The sequence below is a fragment of the Lipophrys pholis genome (assembly GCF_963383615.2).
Source record: "Lipophrys pholis genome assembly, chromosome: 9".
Lineage (NCBI taxonomy): Eukaryota > Metazoa > Chordata > Actinopteri > Blenniiformes > Blenniidae > Lipophrys > Lipophrys pholis.
In genome coordinates this window covers 20,757,851-20,764,603 of record NC_137639.1, presented here as the reverse complement: position 1 = coordinate 20,764,603, position 6,753 = coordinate 20,757,851, and the positions used below count along the sequence as shown (strand labels likewise).

Sequence of the window (6,753 nt, the reverse complement as noted above, 5' to 3'; positions counted from 1 at the left end):
TTGTGGAGGCTGCTCTTATGCTCAAACTGGGTTTTATCTGCGTGTGTAAGAACCTCTGTGAAGCAGCATGATCTGCCTTAAATCCTTCACCTCAGAGCGTCTCGGTGCAGCAGTTATCAGATATTCTTAGACATCGTGACTCCTGGCTGCCTCTTCCCGTAAGCCACAGGAACAAACTCGTCCTCTGCTGACACTCGATACCCAAACAGCCCGACCGTCCCTTCAGTGACACACAGCCTCCCGAAAAGCTCAAAACCAAGCATACACACATTTGTTGTGCCGATCTAAACCAATATATTTAACAATAGTAGAACCTGTTACACAATCCAACAGCTGCGACTGTGACACGATGTAAGAAAACATACAGTAAATGTCATAGTTGTACCTTCATCTCAACTCTTTTTTTTCCCTTTCAGACAAAGAATTATCCAACATGGTGACGGTCAGACGATCCTGGTTCAGAACAAGGGAGTATATAATATAACGCCTGTGTGTGTTTTAATCACGTCAGAGCAGCACAGTATAGTAGTATGATTACTGATGCCTCACCACATCGGGGGTCTGAGTTTAAATCAGGAGTTGGGTCTTTCTCTGTGGAGTTTGCATGTTCTCCAAAAGCCTTCATGGGGTTTTCTGGCTTCCTCCATCCATTTGAGTTGTCTAGTTTCCACCACCATGATCAGGATCCAGCAGATCGTCTTCCAATCATGTCTCCATGACTTCAGGACAATCCTTGAACTGCTGCTTGGGATATATTTCATCCTGGACCAAAAACAACGCGGTGCAGAGTCAGGCTGCCTGTGCGGCTCATAAAACTCAGCCATCTTAAATCAATATGCTTTTTGCTGAATATTTAAAATCCATTCCGTCTCCTCTGGCTCGCTCCATGCGGGTAACTCGACTCCATTGCTCCAGGGGCTGTTAAACGCCGGCTTTTAGATGAGGCAGGATGCATACTTTCATGATTGAATAAATCCACCCTCACATTCTGAGTTTATTTTTATCGTTTTATTGGAGTGAACCGTACTGGAGGGGTCCTTTTCTTTTTCCCTCCCTTCCCGGTCCGTGGCTTGATGAGCCGTGCCCGGCGGGGTCAGAGGTCAAGGTGGAGAGGTTATGCTACTGTGAGTGTCTGCTTTAAGAAAGCCTGAAGTTAGTGGGATTCCTGAAGTGCTTCTGGTTTGGAATGAGCTTTTTCTTTCACATACAACTAAATGTTACACTACTTTGTGAAAGAAAACAACATTTTATGAGCACATTTTACAAGCCCAGCTGTGGCGCTCGCACTTTATTCAGCATGAGATTCCCCTCTGCTGGTGTCGGTACCTGAGGCCGGCCTGCCCAGCAGGACGGGAGGGTCTCTGGTGTCTGACTGACAGCCCAGTGATGAGCGCACACAGCGAGGGTGAAGGGTGGAGGTCGGAGGTCAAGCTCCCATGGAGAGGGGGAGATCTGAGCCGGGGGCACTTGCTAAAGAGATTGTGTCGCCTGCAAGCAAAAGAGAAGGAAACTATGCGGAAAAATGATAAGATGGGAAGTTACTCGTCCTTCAAGACCGGCTATTGAACACAGTTGAATACATGAGAGACGACAGAGAGAGAGAGTGCAAATATACAAGTGGGAATTAAACAAAACTCAAGGTCCACTTCACCGTTATTTTCTTTAAACAGACAATCACACTGACAGCGAGTAACATGAGGACATGTTGAGGTATCGCCATGACAACTAAGCAAACCTGCGTACGCATCTCCAGAGAAACCTTTTGGATGTGCATAAAGATTTCTAAGAAAGACCCACTTAGTGACCTTTTAGATTTATTAGAAGCACAAATAAATCACTGTGAGGCACTGGAATCTAACAGGAAACCTCCTATACCTAAAGGATAACATTGTGTGATTAAAGCAAGCACAGATGTGTTACTGTTCACAAGACAAACTGTATTAACATGAAGCACCAGCACCATCATTCAGATGATTAACTTGAGGTAGTGGGGGGTCTTAAGCTGATCCAGACTGATAATGACCAGAATGCATGAAACACCCTGGACAGACTGGTCAGTCCATCACACGGCAAACAGAAACACACACACACACACACACACACACACACACACACACACACACACACACACACACACACACACACACACACACACACACACACACACACACACACACACACACACACACACACACACACACACACACACTCCTTCATCTAAGGTCAGTTAAAGGCAGATGTGGGCGGCTGGCGGACCACACCTGACCCCCGGCTGTCCTCTCCGCAGCCTGTGTGATAGTTTGTCACGTATGCTTACAAGTAGGGCAGTGAAATACAGCAGCCATCCACCAAAAAAATAAATAAAAACCTAAATAGGCAAGAGACGTAGAATTCAAAAGTAGAACAAAAGCAATGCAAAAAACAAACCAAAGCATAAACAGGTGAAACTAATGTATAAGACTCCAATGGAACGTGTGTGGAAGGGAGGCGGTGCTGTTTGTGTGACGTGCCGTACCGCTGTACCTCCACCTGCTCCTGAAGTATTGTGAAACTGAACGAGCTTTAAGGTTGAAAAGGCCAAATTCACGTGTTCTGGTTCAAGAGTCCCGGGTCCATCGCTGTCCAGTACGACTCAGATCCGGGAGAACACGCCGTGCACTGTGCACATGGCAGAAAACCTTTGTGGTTGTCTTGTCGGACAGTGCGGCCTGTTAAAAGGTTTATGTGCTACCAAACTGTCAGCGCTGCTTATGTCTATATCCACTTCTTTATTTATCCTGTCTTCCTTTGTAATAATTTATATGGCACAATAAAAGTAAAGGGACACTCAGCGTGCGCGGACCTCTCCGGAGGACGGTAGTCTTCTCGCCACAATCGCTCTTGTATGTATGAGTGTTTTGTTTTCCAACAAATGGAGGGATGTTGTTGTTTTAATGGTATATCTTGCCATAGAAAATATTTAGAGAACGCGTTCTCAGTTGTGCCTTACAGGTTGGATCTCCTCCAGTTTGTGTCCTTTACTCATCACTACAGCAGGTGTCATAAGATAACAAATCAGTACCTTTTCTGCCGTCCTGTTGACAAACAAACAACATTACACTTTCTGTTGATGGTAATGAAGCATACCGTATTCCTTTCGTTATGACAGTAAGAATATCACTAATTCAAATCCAGGTTGCCTTTTCATGAGCTCGCTTGGGGAGAAAGGACGGATCAACACTCAGTAAACACAACACATGATTAAAAAAAGGTATCGGTTACTGAGCAACCAGTTGAAAAGAATCACAATTCATATATTTATAGATGTAGCTCATCTGTATTTTGCATCTACTGGTGTCTTTACATGTTTGCTTCTCTTACAGTTGGCTTAAAGAGAGATTATCAATAATCCATTGTGTTTTTGGTGCATTCCCTGGTGAGTGGAGGGTTTTGGATGATAATCTAACACAGATTTATGTTTCAATTTGAAACTTCTTTATGAGGGGGGGGGGGGGGGGGGGGGGGAGCTTTCACAGGATAACTGATTTCTTTTAAATGCTGAGAAGAATTAAGTGAAGAATGAAACTGTTCATTTTATACAGGTTAAGAACAAAAAAACACTAAGATGAATTGTAATGATAAATTAAGCTTTTGTGCAAAAGTATAAGCACAACAGTTATGACGATATGAGAAAAGTTGTGCTTTTTAATGCTTATAAATCTTAACGGCTGTTAATGATGTCTTTTAATGTGAAAAACATCAGGAAGTCAAATAAACAGTAAGTGAGACAAATCAACTGCTGGGTGAGAGTTTGGTTGAAGTGAATGCAGGGAAGGTTCAGCTCTCATTCTCCAGAACTTAAATCTGGACTTCTGGAGGCTGAAGTTCCAATCTGACTTGCAAGTTGATCTTGCGAAAGTGTAATAGTTCTCAGATACATTAACTGGGATATTCAGGGGTTTAGTGAGAGCAGTGGAAACCAAACAACACTGAACCCTGGGTCAAAGGTCAATGATGCAGCATCATAAGGGTCTCAGGCTTTTGCCCAATTTTAAGAGAAATACTGCAGCTGATAGGAGTTCAGATCGGTCTGCAGCTTTGTACTGCATTGAATTTTTTGATGTGACAAACTTCAAATTGACCTCAATGTTCTGGACTGTGTGAGCGAGCCAGAGTACTAAGAATTATTTTTTATAAAATCTTCACAACACAGAAAACTCCAGCCTGACATTAGAACTTTTGATATTTTCACTTCTTTTCGTCCTATTCTAACATATCTGGATTTAATAGCTTTGTAAAAAAAAAAAATACTGCTACAGTGGAAAAATAATACAAACCATTACTTCACAGTGCATTTCAAACTTTTGGTCAACGGTTGTAGTGCATATAGTTGACCACTAGATGTCACTCTACATCAACAGTTAATCAACACCCAGTCCTCTCTGATTCTTTCTTACACGCACTCATACACGTGTACAAATGCACTCATAAATGGCGAACAGTGTTGGAAAATCTACAGCTCCCTCAGCCAATCACGACTTGGCTCTGTTTTTAGCTCCACACCATACACATCTTCTCTCCTCCATCCCTGAGCTGGAGGGAAACGCCAGCATCAGATCCCACCGAGAGGGGGCGCTGCCTCTGCTGAGATCTGATGAGTCCTGTCTCAGCGTGAGTCTGGTCTCCTACTACACACAGAGCATGTGGTTATGTAATGTTTACTATTATGGCGCTCCATCTTCTCTAAGGCAGCGTCCTTTTCCCTGAAGTGTGCGATGAGATTAAAGGTCACTCTGCCCACACGTGCAGCTATGCTCGTACCATGCACGTGCAGTCATCTCCAGCATCTTTGAGTCAGTAGTCACACACACACACACACACACACACACACACACACACACACACACACACACACACACACACACACACAGAGGATCGCCGCTGCCTGCAAGTTGCAAACGCGGGGTTAGCCGAGTTTACGACAGGCCACGCCCCCTACATCCAGCTGGTGGCAACACTCGTGGTGACATCACCGTCGCGCGTGCCCATTGGCCTCGAGACGTCCCACACCTGCCCAATCGCCTGGCGGTGGACTGACGTCTGCGGAGACGGCTCCCGTTCACTTTCAACGGAGTGGGCGGGGCCGGGATACTGACTACGTCAGAGCCAGCGCGATGCTGCTCTCTCATTGGCTGGGAGCCGTGAAAGCGAGCGTCTGTTGCTGAGAGAAAAGGGAGAGGGAAAGAGCGTTTTGCAAAGGGGCACCGATGCGTCAGGCTGTACCACACGGACGTTAACGAGCTTAAAAACTTAACTTTCTAAAAATGCCTTCCTTTTCCTGTGCTGTTGCTGTTATTCTGTGTTCTAAACATCAGCAGAATAGACCTTATAAAATGCATCCTGCAACAACATGGATTTGCATGATGCGTTGATTCTTGCTGCACCAACTTGCAAGCAGAAGGTTTTGATGCATTATCACCGTCTTGTGAAGGATGGCACTTGTGCTGTCAATTATGGTAAACATACTCCTTTTCAGAAGGGGAGGGGGCATGTGTGCCTTTCTATTGGCTGACAGTTTTCGGGTCCCGCCCCTTGGCCCTCCCTCGTGCTGTTCCTATGGTTCCCAGAGCTCTCATTGGACACTGTAAAGTTTGGGACAGCACACCGGTCTGCCTCAGCAGCCCCGCGGTGATTGGCTTCAGTCCCCCGTCCATCAGGGGGACTTTGACAGGCGGCCACGCCCCCTGCTCTGTGGCGCGGGCACTGATTGGCTACTGTACCTGTCAGCGACCTCCCATTGGTCGGTTTGCCCAGCTGTTACTGGTTCATTCACCATTTTGTGACTGTAGTGGAAAAGAAGACCGATAGTTTTTTACATCCTTGTTTGAGTTTCTGAGGGGGAAAGACATGTTTTGCGGAGAAAAAGTAAAGTGCGAGTCCGATCTGCACTCTCGCGAAAGACGACAACCGGGGGATGTTACCGAGAGTTGCGCGAGCCTCCTCGCTGGCGAAATAGGACGATAAATCTTTCCCTGGAGAGGAGAAAACCTCTGCTTGTGGTAAGTTGCAACTTAGTTGGCGTGCCAGAGCGGAGCTTAACTGACATTTAATTCTCCGTCTTTTTCGAGAAGAGTGAGTTCGCAGGACAAGCCAACGGTCGGCCCGTCGGTCGGTCCGTCGGTTTGTTCCGCGACCGTCCGAAGAAATGGAGTGACACCGAGCCGAGGAAGAGGTGAGGGAGAGGGGAGGGGTGGGAGTGTAACAGCAGGGTGAAAACTTTCTTAAATGTTTTACCGCAGTCCAACAGACGACCCCCCCCCCCCCCCCCCGACCAAATACCCACAAAAAAACCCTCAACCTCCTTCGGATTCTCTTACATTTGTATGCTCGGTGTGGACTACTTTTTCCTTTTTCCTCTCCGGACTTGACGATTTTTTTTTTCTTTTTCTTTTTTTTTTTTTTTACGTGGCGTAGTAAAAACAAGCGACCTATTTGCAGCATTGCAGCCCTCAAATGTTTACTAACAGCCACGCAGGCTTATTGAGCGTTTGCAGAAAATGGACAATAACAAGTGAGTGAATAAACATCCCGGTTTTTTTTTTTTTTGTTTTGTTTTGTTTTATCCCGAGTGTGTGTCTTACGGTGTTATACTGTGGTAGTCTGCCATGGTTGCGTACTACGACTACTACAAGCAGCTCTACTACTAACGATACTGAGCTGCTTACTAGAGCGAAACACCAACACGTAGCGAAGGATCCCAGCTTTAGCACAAGT

General features: G+C 45.7%; 1 protein-coding gene across 1 annotated transcript in view; it reads left to right on the top strand.

The window, feature by feature from the left end:
* The first annotated feature begins 5,820 nt into the window (after positions 1-5,820).
* The window catches only part of cicb (capicua transcriptional repressor b), a 36,549-nt gene continuing 35,616 nt past the window's right edge, over positions 5,821-6,753 (top strand). Inside the window, exon 1 of the mRNA XM_080471111.1 lies at positions 5,821-6,038. The gene's annotated coding sequence lies outside the window, so the exon portion shown is untranslated. The remainder of the gene's footprint in view (positions 6,039-6,753) is intronic.